We start from the raw sequence: 15,002 nt of genomic DNA on the forward strand, positions 1-15,002 counted from the left end.
TTTCCAGTTATATAGCTTTTTTTATAGCATTGTATCATTTTCTATTAATAGTTGCCGTTTACAAACTACACTCTGCATTTTAACCACTTGAGGACCACAGTGGTAAACCCCCCTAAAGACCAGGCTGTTTTTAGCATAATTGGCCACTGAAGCTTTAAGGCCAAGCTGCAGGGCCGCACAACACAGCACACGAGTGATTTCCCCCCCCCCCCCCCCTTTTCTCCCCACCAACAGAGCTCTCTGTTGGTGGGGTCTAATCGCCCCCCCTGTGTTTATTTTTATTTTTTTTATAAATATTTATGTTCTTATTTTTTTCGTATTTTTTACTATTTCTGGGGGGGGGTTGCCAATCCCCTCCCTCCCCCCAGCCGGCCAATCACGGCGATCGGCTGTCATAGGCTTCTTCCTATGAGAGCCGATTGCTCTCTTGTCCCCCAGGGGGACAGCCGTGTCACACGGCTGTCCCCAGTCTGCTGCTGATCGCAGCTTTGCACTGTGTAAAAAGACGGCGATCACGCCGTCTAACAGTCTCCGCTCGGAGACTGAAGACGGGGCGGAGCTCCTCCCCCCGAGAAGGAGATGTGTGCGCACCCTGCGTGCGATCTCCTTCAGTAGCCGACTCCAGGACCTGACGCCAATTGGCGTTAGGCGCTCCTAGGGCTGCCGCCCCGACCACGCCCATTGGCGCGGGGCGGTCTTGAAGTAGTTAACTTATGAAACAGAGCAGAGCTAATGACCTTTTGAACTATCTATCAGAAAAACCTTAAATAAACAAGAAACAGTGAGAGACAGTTTGAGATAAGAGCTTCAGAAAGTTGGGTCAGAGAGCTCAGAGAAGCTCTTTTGTATAGATAACAACTAAAGTTTCTTAACTCCTCCAGTACTGGAAACAGTATGAGACTCATATCTGTGCTACTATTGTACTACTGTACTACTCATACAATTCTTTATATCATAATATAATTTATTTTCACTGCAGATTTCCTTGAAAGCAGCACTTTGCGGACAGTCAGTGACCTGCACAGCAGGCGTGGCCGGGCTGTGGAGGGGGTGGGAGGAGAAGCAGTGGGGTTGCCTGAGCACACAGGAACAAAGCTGCTTGACCAAAAAACATTCGGGATTGTTTCTTTCCATGCTCTGACAGCTGCAGAATGGGGTTCATCATTGAGATGCTAATTTTTCTATATTGCATGTAAATTTCATGCAGATTGTATAACGCTTGGAACTGGGCTAAACAAATGTATTTGTAGGGGATTTCTTTTCTTTTTATTATTGGTCAAATTTCAGGTTGGCTGCATGCTGGAAAAATTAGCATTTCAATGATTACCATTGATGCAGAAAGTTGGGGATGCCGGTACAGACATTAGAATGATGCTGGGAATACAGGATGCGTTTTTTTTTCCACTCGATTCTCCACTCGATCAATTTTGCCACTCGATTCTCTTATCTTCCGCTCGTTTTTCTTATCTTTTTCCATTCACTTCTATGAGAAATCGAGCGGCAAAACGATCGAACGTGAGATCGGACATGTCGGAAATGATCTCTGTTCGAGAGATCATTTCCGACATGTCCGATCTCACGTTCGATGGGATGAGCATCTATGTGCTGGAAAAACGCATGGTGTATTCCCAGCATGAGATCTCAGATCATCTCAAAGGGTCTCACCCGTCTAATGTATGTACGAGGGTCAAAGGGGAAAGCAATAGCTGCGCATGCACATCTCGGCTGAGCGCGCACCCCTCATCGCGCTCCTGCAGCCTAAGGCGGTGGTACTGCACAGGCGCAGAACGCTCCAGGGAGACGGGAGCGCGCTGGGGGCGCACGTGCGGCTGATTCTCGAATTACTGGGAATTGTAGCGCCAGAACTGAGGGGCTGAAGAGGACGGGGCAGGAGGCCATGGGGCTGGAGGAAGCCCCAGGTAAGTAACCATAAAAGCCAGTGAACCATCTTAAGTTCACTTTAACCATTTTTTTTTTTTACAAGGTTTTCATTATTTTTGTTGTTGTACAATCACACTCCTCACCTATAAGTTAGAGGAATTGAGGATGGGGGGGGGGGGTTGTTTCAGGTAAATGCTGCTGAACCGACAGTTAGGCTATGTTCACATTATAAATGCGCAAGCGATGAGCGATTTTTTTTTTTCAAGCGATTCCCGGCATTTTCTTGGTGTTGGGCGATTTTGAGTAAGCGCTTTTCATGAGCGATTAAGATTTTTTCTCCCTGACGTCAGTCAGGAAGTGAACTCTTTGACTCGAAAAAGAATAGATACAATGGCCTCAATTCACTAAGCTTATCTCCTGTCTAGTGATGCTCAAATACCCCTTTTTAAAATTCGAGTTTGGTCGAATTCGAATAGTAAATTATTCGAGGTCAGTCGAATATTCGAGTCGAATAATTTTTACTATTCGATTCGACCTCGGACTTCGAGCTCACTATTCGAGTCGGTATTCGAGCTGACTATTCGAGCTGACTATTCGAATTGGCCTTAAATAGCTTCCAACACTTGTTTTGAGGGTGAATGATGCAAGAAACATCTTTTTTTCCAAGTAACAACAGCAAGTGATTATGTGGGGATGTTCCTTTAAAAAAAAATGTGGAAAGAGAAGTTGTGTCCTAAATTTTGTTCAGTAGTGTTACTGTATATACTTGTTCTTCTTCTTCTTTATCTTTCTTCTTCTTCTAGATCTTCTTCTTCTATATCTTCTTCTTCTTCTTCTTCTTCTTCATCATCTTCTTCTTCTTCATCATCTTCTTCTTTATCTTCTTCATCTTCTTCTTCATCTTCATCTTCATCTTCTTCTTCATCTTCATCTTCTTCATCTTCTTCTTCTTCATCTTCTTCTTCTTCTTCTTCTTCTTCATCTTCTTCTTCTTCTTCTTCATCTTCTTCTTCTTCATCTTCTTCATCTTCTTCTTCTTCATCTTCTTCATCTTCTTCTTCTTCTTCTTCATCTTCTTCTTCTTCATCTTCTTCTTCTTCATCTTCTTCATCTTCTTCTTCTTTTTCATCTTCTTTTTCATCTTCTTCTTCATCTTCTTCTTCATCTTCTTCTTCATCTTCTTCTTCTTCATCTTCTTCATCTTCTTCTTCTTTATCTTCTTCTTCTTTTTCATCTTCTTCTTCATCATCTTCACGTATTTCTCTTTTCAATTTTTTTTTAAAGAAATGCAGCTATTTTTGAGCGTAACAAATAGCTGGTGGGCGCACGCATGTTGGAAGCGCCATTGTATGTGCTCCCTGGCAGTGGAAACACAAAGACAGCAGGAGGTAAATTCAGCAGCAGGAGGAGGAGGATGAGTGTGTGGCAGCAGGCAGTCAATGAGGCAGGCAGCTCGCCGTGACATAATAGCCCTGGTACCTAGCGGTGATACCAGGGCTGTAAATAAACACAACAGGAGGTCCCAGACAGCGGTCGTGCAGCCCACATTGTGTCCAATACACAACTGGGACAACACAGTTTTCAACCCGGGCACCTCAGAAAAATTAAACCTTTTTTTTTTTTTAATGGTTTTTTGGTTTTTGGTTTTACAACCAATATAGCTATTGTTTGACGTAATAGCTGGTGGCAGAGTGGCAGCAGAAGAAGGTAATGCTGTGTACCCTGGCAGTGGGAAACACAGACAGACAGCAGCAGCAGGAGGAGGAATGGAGGAGTAGGCGAGCAGCTATTGTTTGACGTAATAGCTGGTGGCAGAGTGGCAGCAGAAGGTAAATCATCTGTGTACCCTGGCAGTGGGAAACACAGACAGACAGCAGCAGCAGCAGCAGGAGGAGGTGTGGAGGAGCAGTGTGAGTGTGGCAGCAGGTAGGCAGCGTGACATAATAGCCCTGGTACCTAGCGGTGATACCAGGGCTGTAAATAAACAAGCCCTGGTACCTAGCGGTGATACCAGGTCTGTAAATAAACACAACAGGAGGTCCCAGACAGCGGTCGTGCAGCCCACATTGTGTCCAATACACAACTGGGACAACACAGTTTTCAACCCGGGCACCTCAGAAAAATTAAACCTTTTTTTTTTTTTAATGGTTTTTTGGTTTTTGGTTTTACAACCAATATAGCTATTGTTTGACGTAATAGCTGGTGGCAGAGTGGCAGCAGAAGAAGGTAATGCTGTGTACCCTGGCAGTGGGAAACACAGACAGACAGCAGCAGCAGGAGGAGGAATGGAGGAGTAGGCGAGCAGCTATTGTTTGACGTAATAGCTGGTGGCAGAGTGGCAGCAGAAGGTAAATCATCTGTGTACCCTGGCAGTGGGAAACACAGACAGGCAGCAGCAGCAGCAGGAGGAGGTGTGGAGGAGCAGTGTGAGTGTGGCAGCAGGTAGGCAGCGTGACATAATAGCCCTGGTACCTAGCGGTGATACCAGGGCTGTAAATAAACACAACAGGAGGTCCCAGACAGCGGTCGTGCAGCCCACATTGTGTCCAATACACAACTGGGACAACACAGTTTTCAACCCGGGCACCTCAGAAAAATTAAACCTTTTTTTTTTTTTAATGGTTTGTTTGGGTTTTGGTTTTGCAACCAATATAGCTATTGTTTGACGTAATAGCTGGTGGCAGAGTGGCAGCAGAAGAAGGTAATTCTGTGTACCCTGGCAGTGGGAAACACAGACAGACAGCAGCAGCAGGAGGAGGAATGGAGGAGTAGGCGAGCAGCTATTGTTTGACGTAATAGCTGGTGGCAGAGTGGCAGCAGAAGGTAAATCATCTGTGTACCCTGGCAGTGGGAAACACAGACAGACAGCAGCAGCAGCAGCAGGAGGAGGTGTGGAGGAGCAGTGTGAGTGTGGCAGCAGGTAGGCAGCGTGACATAATAGCCCTGGTACCTAGCGGTGATACCAGGGCTGTAAATAAACACAACAGGAGGTCCCAGACAGCGGTCGTGCAGCCCACATTGTGTCCAATACACAACTGGGACAACACAGTTTTCAACCCGGGCACCTCCGAAAAATTAAACCTTTTATTTTTTTTAATGGTTTGTTTGGTTTTGGTTTTGCAACCAATATAGCTATTGTTTGACGTAATAGCTGGTGGCAGAGTGGCAGCAGAAGAAGGTAATTCTGTGTACCCTGGCAGTGGGAAACACAGACACACAGCAGAAGGGCAGTACACAGCAGCCCACTGTAGGTGTAAAATGTGTGGCTGCAGGCGACGTAATAGTCAAAGTGAACCAGGCTGGCTTAGTGAGCAGGAGCCAGGAGGTGGTAAAGGGTGGTAAGGCACATTAACGATGGTTCCGGCAGCCAGTTCATGTCCCCCTCTCGCCGACAACAGGGGCCAGGAACTCGCCTTCCACCCACGCCTGGTTCATCTTGAGAAACGTCAGTCTGTCCACAGACTTGTGAGACAGACGTGAGCGTTTCTCGGTGACCACGCCACCAGCTGCACTGAAGCAGCGCTCGGACAGCACGCTGGAAGGGGGGCAGGACAGCACTTCCAGGGCGTACTGCGCCAGCTCGCTCCAGATCTCCATGCGCTTGACCCAATACTCCATGGGATCAACAGGGGCATCGCTGTCAAGCCCGCTGTACGACCCCATGTAGTCAGCCACCATGCGGGTCAGGCGCTGGCTGTGACCGGAGGAGGATGCTGCTGCATGCATCTCCTCTCTAGTCACTGCTGCCGGAGCCTCTACAGTCCTGTAGAGCTCGTGGCTGAGAGACAGCAGGTCTGTGGGGCGCTTGCTGCTGCTGGATGCAGGCACCTGCTGCTGCCTCTGTGCTGGCTGCTGGACAGTGGGGGTGGAAGGCTGGGGGAAGGCTTCCTCCAAGCGCTCAACAAGGGCCTGCTGCAAGCTCCTTATTTGTTGCGCTGGGTCTCCTCCTGCAGGCGGCAGGAACTGGCTCAACTTCCCCTTGAGGCGTGGGTCCAACATCATGCTGATCCAGATGTCCTCCCTCTGCTTCATCTGGATCACCCTGGGGTCCCTGCGCAGGCACGTCAGCATGTGCGCTGCCATTGGGAAGAGGCGGGCCACGTCTGCTGGCACATCGACGTCAGTGCTGTCCTCATCCTCCTCCTCTGCCGCCTCATCCTCTCTCCACCCCCGCACCAACTCAGCTGCGCTGTGCTGATCCCCCTCATCAGCAGCCAGGTCAGGGACCTCCACCAAGTCCTCCTCCTCCTCCCCCTCAGAGGCGGACTGCGCAGCTGGTTGCCGCTCCTGCTGGTCCAAGGCTGCCGCTCCCTGTTCCAGCAAAGCATCGAGGGCCCTGTTCAGCAGAGAAACCAGGGGCACCCACTCGCAGACCATAGCATGGTCCCTGCTCACCATGTTTGTGGCCTGCAGGAAGGGAGCCAGCACAAAGCACACCTGCTGCATGTGCCTCCAGTCATCATCGGGGACGATGGACGGGATGTTGCTGGTCTTGTCCCTTCTCTGAGCTGCGGAAACAGTGGCCAGGGCAAGGTACTGGTTGACAGCGTGCCTCTGTTCAACCAGACGCTCCAACATCGCCAGGGTGGAGTTCCAGCGAGTCGGAACGTCAAGGATCAGCCGATGGCGTGGCAGATCCAGCTCCTTTTGCACGTCTTCCAGGCTCGCACAGGCTGCAGCCGAGCGCCGGAAGTGACGCACAACATTCCTTGCCGTTTCCAGCAGTTCGCCCATCCCCTGGTAGGTGCGCAGGAACTTCTGCACCACCAGGTTCAGCACGTGGGCAAGACAGGGGATGTGGGTCAGGTTTCCCCTGTCTATTGCGGCAACCAGATTGGCCCCATTGTCGGCCACCACCTCTCCGACTCTGAGGCCTCTGGGGGTCAGCCAAATCCTCTCTTGCTCCTGGAGTTTGGCCAACACATGGGTTGCCGTCAGCTTGGTCTTCCCAAGGCTGACCAAGTGCAGCAGCGCTTGGCAGTGGCGGGCCTTCACGCTGCTGCTGAGGCGGGGGGTTTGGCCAGGTGTGCCGGAGGATGGCAGAGGATCGGAGGAACCTGCTGCAGTTCCCCTGACCCTGCGGGGTGGCACCACCCACTGTGTTGCTGCTGCTGCTGTGCCCGCTGCTGCTCTCCCATCCTCACCCCCTTCCACCAAGCTGACCCAGTGGACAGTGAAGGACAGGTAGCGGCCTGTCCCGAAGCGGCTGCTCCAGGAGTCCATGGTGACGTGGACCCTTTCACCAACCGCGTGCTCCAGCCCTCGCTCCACATTGGCCATCACAAAGCGGTGCAGTGCAGGAATGGCCTTGCGGGCAAAGAAGTGTCTGCTGGGGAGCTGCCAGTCTGGGGCTGCGCAAGCAAGCAGCGCACGAATGTCGCTCCCCTCCTGCACGAGCGTGTACGGCAGGAGTTGGGAGCACATGGCCCGTGCCAGCAAGCCGTTCAGCTGCCGCACGCGACGGCTGCTGGGAGGCAGAGCCCTAACCACCCCCTGGAAGGACTCGCTCAAAAGGCTCTGGCGTGGCCTTTTGCTGGCACGGGAATCAGCAGACACAGCGGAGGAGGCCACTGAGGACTGGCTGCCAGAACAGGCCTCAGTGTCGGCGGCAGGAGTTGCAGAGGGGGGAGGAGCAGTGCGTTTCCGCACTCCTGCTGGTGCTGCTGGAGGAGCAGGAGGGCGGGTGGCTGCTGTTGCTGCTGCTGCTGCTGAAGGCTGTGCAGTGATGGGTGTGGTGCCACTGCCAGCACCAGATGCCTTCAGCCTCTGGAACTCCTCATGCTGGTGGAAATGTTTAGCCGCAAGGTGGTTGATGAGCGAGCTGGTGCAGAACTTTAAGGGGTCTGCACCTCTGCTCAACTTCCGCTGACAGTGGTTGCAAGTGGCGTACTTGCTGTACACAGTGGGCATGGTGAAATATCGCCAGATTGGTGACTTAAACATCCCCCTACGGCATGGAAGCGCTGCTGCCTGTCTCCCTGTGGTGGTTGGGGGGGGGGCTTGGGGGGCTTGGGTGCGGCTGGTGGTGGTACTGGCAGATGCTGCTGCTGCTGCTGCTGAGCCTGAGACACCAGCAGGCTGTGGGACCTGCCTACTGCTGCTGCCAATGCTTGCAATGATGCGCCTCCTTGCAAGGCCCACAAGAGCATCCTCCTCCTCCTCCTCAGAGCTGCTGAGGACGACATCCCCTGGAGGTGGTGGCACCCAGTCTCTGTCTGTCACCGGGTCATCATCATCCTCCCCCTCCTGAAACATGTCCTGCTGGGATGAGGACCCCCCAAACTCCTCTCCTGATGCATGGATGGGCTGCTTGACTGTCGCCACAGTCTTGCTGTCCAATCCCTCATCCCCCAAAGTGCCCATCAGCATCTCCTCCTCAAGATCGCCAAAAACAGCAGACAATTTACTCATGATGCCTGGGGTCAAAAGACTGCTGAATGACAGGTCGGCGAGTGACGGTGAACTGGCCTCCTCCCCAGACCCTGCTGGGCGGCTGCTGCGAACAGGGGTGGTGGTGGTGGTGGTGGTGAGGGTGGAGGCCTCGGATGCAGAGCTGATGGCGGGCTGCTCATCCTCCGTCATGAGTTGCACCACAGTGTCTGCATCCTTTTCCTCAATGGGACGTTTCCGACCCGGCTGGAGGAAAATGGGAGCAGGTGCTACACGCTGCTGCTGCTGTGTCTCTGCAGCGTGAGTTGCAGATGCTCCTGCTGGGCGGCGCCCAAGGCGTCCACGGCCAGTGGCTATGGGAGGAATGTTAGCCACTGACGCTGCTGCTGCGGAACTGTGCATGGTGGCGCGCCCGCGGCCGCGGCTTGCCACAATGCTGCTCCCTCTCCTCCTGATTCCCTTGCTGCCCTTCCCCTTGCCCAAACCGCGCTGGCTGCCACTTCCAGACATCTTCAATGTTTTGGGCGTATAGAGAAAAGTTTTTTAAAAGGGCGGCTGAAAAGTGGGGTACTTTAATGGAGTGGGTTGGTTGGTGAGGTGACTGAGTGAGTGTCCCCTAGTACAGTAAGTAAGTAGTAACAGTCAGGAAGTACAACTAGCAGTTACAATAATCAGTAGTAATCACAAGTAAATTTAGTGTGTGTACACTCAGACAGTGAGTGCACGCACGCAGGAGCTAGTAGCCTATGGACAGTGACTGAGTGTCCTAGACTCCTAGTACAGTAAGAGTAAGTAGTAACAGTAAGTAGAACTAACTAATTACGATAATCAATCAGCGATCAGAAGGAAATAGAGTGTGTGTTGTGTGTGTACACTCAGACAGTGAGTGCACGCACGCAGGAGCTAGTAGCCTATGAACACAGTGACTGAGTGTCCTAGACTCCTAGTACAGTAAGAGTAAGTAGTAACAGTAAGTAGAACTAACTAATTACAATAATCAATCAGCGATCAGAAGGAAATGGAGTGTGGGTGTGTGTACACTCAGACAGTGAGTGCACGCACGCAGGAGCTAGTAGCCTATGAACACAGTGACTGAGTGTCCTAGACTCCTAGTACAGTAAGAGTAAGTAGTAACAGTAAGTAGAACTAACTAATTACAATAATCAATCAGCGATCAGAAGGAAATGGAGTGTGGGTGTGTGTACACTCAGACAGTGAGTGCACGCACGCAGGAGCTAGTAGCCTATGAACACAGTGACTGAGTGTCCTAGACTCCTAGTACAGTAAGAGTAAGTAGTAACAGTAAGTAGAACTAACTAATTACAATAATCAATCAGCGATCAGAAGGAAATGGAGTGTGGGTGTGTGTACACTCAGACAGTGAGTGACCGCACGCAGGAGCTAGTAGCCTATGGACAGTGACTGAGTGTCCTAGACTCCTAGTACAGTAAGAGTAACTAGTAACAGTAAGTAGAACTAACTAATTACAATAATCAATCAGCGATCAGAAGGAAATGGAGTGTGGGTGTGTGTACACTCAGACAGTGAGTGCACGCACGCAGGAGCTAGTAGCCTATCAACACAGTGACTGAGTGTCCTAGACTCCTAGTACAGTAAGAGTAAGTAGTAACAGTAAGTAGAACTAACTAATTACAATAATCAATCAGCGATCAGAAGGGTGTGTGTACACTCAGACAGTGAGTGCACGCACGCAGGAGCTAGTAGCCTATGAACACAGTGACTGAGTGTCCTAGACTCCTAGTACAGTAAGAGTAAGTAGTAACAGTAAGTAGAACTAACTAATTACAATAATCAATCAGCGATCAGAAGGAAATGGAGTGTGGGTGTGTGTACACTCAGACAGTGAGTGCACGCACGCAGGAGCTAGTAGCCTATGAACACAGTGACTGAGTGTCCTAGACTCCTAGTAAAGTAAGAGTAAGTAGTAACAGTAAGTAGAACTAACTAATTACAATAATCAATCAGCGATCAGAAGGAAATGGAGTGTGGGTGTGTGTACACTCAGACAGTGAGTGACCGCACGCAGGAGCTAGTAGCCTATGGACAGTGACTGAGTGTCCTAGACTCCTAGTACAGTAAGAGTAACTAGTAACAGTAAGTAGAACTAACTAATTACAATAATCAATCAGCGATCAGAAGGAAATGGAGTGTGGGTGTGTGTACACTCAGACAGTGAGTGCACGCACGCAGGAGCTAGTAGCCTATGAACACAGTGACTGAGTGTCCTAGACTCCTAGTACAGTAAGAGTAAGTAGTAACAGTAAGAAGAACTAACTAATTACAATAATCAATCAGCGATCAGAAGGAAATGGAGTGTGGGTGTGTGTACACTCAGACAGTGAGTGCACGCACGCAGGAGCTAGTAGCCTATCAACACAGTGACTGAGTGTCCTAGACTCCTAGTACAGTAAGAGTAAGTAGTAACAGTAAGTAGAACTAACTAATTACAATAATCAATCAGCGATCAGAAGGAAATGGAGTGTGGGTGTGTGTACACTCAGACAGTGAGTGACCGCACGCAGGAGCTAGTAGCCTATGGACAGTGACTGAGTGTCCTAGACTCCTAGTACAGTAAGAGTAACTAGTAACAGTAAGTAGAACTAACTAATTACAATAATCAATCAGCGAACAGAAGGAAATGGAGTGTGGGTGTGTGTACACTCAGACAGTGAGTGCACGCACGCAGGAGCTAGTAGCCTATGAACACAGTGACTGAGTGTCCTAGACTCCTAGTACAGTAAGAGTAAGTAGTAACAGTAAGTAGAACTAACTAATTACAATAATCAATCAGCGATCAGAAGGAAATGGAGTGTGGGTGTGTGTACACTCAGACAGTGAGTGCACGCACGCAGGAGCTAGTAGCCTATGAACACAGTGACTGAGTGTCCTAGACTCCTAGTACAGTAAGAGTAAGTAGTAACAGTAAGTAGAACTAACTAATTACAATAATCAATCAGCGATCAGAAGGAAATGGAGTGTGGGTGTGTGTACACTCAGACAGTGAGTGCACGCACGCAGGAGCTAGTAGCCTATGAACACAGTGACTGAGTGTCCTAGACTCCTAGTACAGTAAGAGTAAGTAGTAACAGTAAGTAGAACTAACTAATTACAATAATCAATCAGCGATCAGAAGGAAATGGAGTGTGGGTGTGTGTACACTCAGACAGTGAGTGACCGCACGCAGGAGCTAGTAGCCTATGGACAGTGACTGAGTGTCCTAGACTCCTAGTACAGTAAGAGTAACTAGTAACAGTAAGTAGAACTAACTAATTACAATAATCAATCAGCGATCAGAAGGAAATGGAGTGTGGGTGTGTGTACACTCAGACAGTGAGTGCACGCACGCAGGAGCTAGTAGCCTATCAACACAGTGACTGAGTGTCCTAGACTCCTAGTACAGTAAGAGTAAGTAGTAACAGTAAGTAGAACTAACTAATTACAATAATCAATCAGCGATCAGAAGGGTGTGTGTACACTCAGACAGTGAGTGCACGCACGCAGGAGCTAGTAGCCTATGAACACAGTGACTGAGTGTCCTAGACTCCTAGTACAGTAAGAGTAAGTAGTAACAGTAAGTAGAACTAACTAATTACAATAATCAATCAGCGATCAGAAGGAAATGGAGTGTGGGTGTGTGTACACTCAGACAGTGAGTGCACGCACGCAGGAGCTAGTAGCCTATGAACACAGTGACTGAGTGTCCTAGACTCCTAGTAAAGTAAGAGTAAGTAGTAACAGTAAGTAGAACTAACTAATTACAATAATCAATCAGCGATCAGAAGGAAATGGAGTGTGGGTGTGTGTACACTCAGACAGTGAGTGACCGCACGCAGGAGCTAGTAGCCTATGGACAGTGACTGAGTGTCCTAGACTCCTAGTACAGTAAGAGTAACTAGTAACAGTAAGTAGAACTAACTAATTACAATAATCAATCAGCGATCAGAAGGAAATGGAGTGTGGGTGTGTGTACACTCAGACAGTGAGTGCACGCACGCAGGAGCTAGTAGCCTATGAACACAGTGACTGAGTGTCCTAGACTCCTAGTACAGTAAGAGTAAGTAGTAACAGTAAGAAGAACTAACTAATTACAATAATCAATCAGCGATCAGAAGGAAATGGAGTGTGGGTGTGTGTACACTCAGACAGTGAGTGCACGCACGCAGGAGCTAGTAGCCTATCAACACAGTGACTGAGTGTCCTAGACTCCTAGTACAGTAAGAGTAAGTAGTAACAGTAAGTAGAACTAACTAATTACAATAATCAATCAGCGATCAGAAGGAAATGGAGTGTGGGTGTGTGTACACTCAGACAGTGAGTGACCGCACGCAGGAGCTAGTAGCCTATGGACAGTGACTGAGTGTCCTAGACTCCTAGTACAGTAAGAGTAACTAGTAACAGTAAGTAGAACTAACTAATTACAATAATCAATCAGCGATCAGAAGGAAATGGAGTGTGGGTGTGTGTACACTCAGACAGTGAGTGCACGCACGCAGGAGCTAGTAGCCTATGAACACAGTGACTGAGTGTCCTAGACTCCTAGTACAGTAAGAGTAAGTAGTAACAGTAAGTAGAACTAACTAATTACAATAATCAATCAGCGATCAGAAGGAAATGGAGTGTGGGTGTGTGTACACTCAGACAGTGAGTGCACGCACGCAGGAGCTAGTAGCCTATGAACACAGTGACTGAGTGTCCTAGACTCCTAGTACAGTAAGAGTAAGTAGTAACAGTAAGTAGAACTAACTAATTACAATAATCAATCAGCGATCAGAAGGAAATAGAGTGTGGGTGGTGTGTGTACACTCAGACAGTGAGTGACCGCACGCAGGAGCTAGTAGCCTATGAACACAGTGACTGAGTGTCCTAGACTCCTAGTACAGTAAGAGTAAGTAGTAACAGTAAGTAGAACTAACTAATTACGATAATCAATCAGCGATCAGAAGGAAATGGAGTGTGGGTGTGTGTACACTCAGACAGTGAGTGCACGCACGCAGGAGCTAGTAGCCTATGGACAGTGACCGAGTGTCCTAGACTCCTAGTACAGTAAGAGTAAGTAGTAACAGTAAGTACAACTAACTAATTACGATAATCAATCAGCGATCAGAAGGAAATAGAGTGTGTGTTGTGTGTGTACACTCAGACAGTGAGTGCAGTGCGCACACGCAGGAGCTAGTAGCCTATATGAACAGTGACAGTGAGTGTCCCTACGGGTACAGTAAGAGTAAGTAGTAAGTAAGTACAACTAAATAACAATAATCTATCAGTAATCAGAAGGAAATAGAGTGTGTGTACACACAGACAGTGAGTGAGTGCACACACGCAGGAGCTAGCTAGTAGCCTATAAACAGTGACAGTCAGTGAGTGTCCTACTCCTAGTACAGTATAACTACAATACTATTAGTAAAGGACAGCAGAAATACTGGTATAGATGAGAGAAATAAACAGAGGACAGCTGCCCACAGAGGCAAGGCCCCCCTGAGGCCTAAACCTGTAAGCTTGCAGCAGCTGCCTGTCTCTAATGTAACACACAAGCTACTAACTAAAATACAATGTCTATCTAACTAACAACAATATAGGTGTATATGGCAGGTGTAGGTGAGCAAAAACGCTAGGTAAATGATCACAATAGAGCACTTGCTAAGCCAAAGCACAAAGGAGCAACTCTCTCTCTGTACAAGTCTCAGGCAAGCATGGAGAAACGGAACATGGCGGCCGCTATTTATAGGGTAGGGGCTGGCCAGGGTCCCCCTCTGTGATTGGCTGCCGTCAGAGGGCCTGGGAGCCCTCTGATTGGCTCTAAGGACATCAATCTGGGCTATGACGCTATTCGAGCTCGGTACCGAGCTCGAATAGCGCCGGGTTGCTCGAATAGCTCGAATAGTGAATGGGCTATTCGAGTGTACTCGGATAGCCCATTCGAATAGCTCCAGCTATTCGGAGCTCGAATACCGAGCTCGAATAGCTGGAAAAGAGCTCGAATATTCGAGCTACTCGAATATTCGAGCTCTGCTGAGCACCACTGCTCCTGTCTTTAATAACGTTTTTCTAGTTATCACCATGGTGATAAGGCTTGTAGTATTCAGGAAACATTTTACCTCAGGCAAACCTAAAGTTAACTCTTCTGTCTTTAAGTTAACTCTTCAATCCTTAAAATAACTCCAGAATTCTAGACAGGCTGTTAATTAACTGTGTGAAAATAACTACAGAGGAGGAAACTTAACTACAGAGGAGGTGACTTGAGGAATGAAGAGATAAGATAACTCTCTCACTGCGTGGTGGCAAGTTTTCTTGTATGGTTTCCTAAAAGCTCTCGGGAAATCGCTATACAAAGGGCTTTTTCAAGCGTTTCACAATTTCCCTATACCTTCCATTGAGCCAAATTGCTCAGAAAATGGTATGGCAGTGCGTTTGGAAGCGGAACGCAATCGAACTGCTCATATGTGAACACTCTCATAGGGAATGATCACACAAGCGCTTTTAGGGCGATTTCTAAAATCGCCAGTGCTTAAAAAAATACACAAATGCTCATAGTGTGAACAAGACCCTTACTGGTGTTCTGCAGTCAAGAGATTCAAGAGAATAAGAGATTAAACTGACAGATGTGAAGTACATTAGGCAGAAAGAATACCTTGCATAACAGATAAAAACATTTAGGGCTCATTCACACCTAGGGAGTTTTGCGTTTGTGTACTACCTTGCCTAGGACCCCC

The sequence above is a fragment of the Hyperolius riggenbachi genome, chromosome 7, assembly GCF_040937935.1.
Source record: "Hyperolius riggenbachi isolate aHypRig1 chromosome 7, aHypRig1.pri, whole genome shotgun sequence".
Lineage (NCBI taxonomy): Eukaryota > Metazoa > Chordata > Amphibia > Anura > Hyperoliidae > Hyperolius > Hyperolius riggenbachi.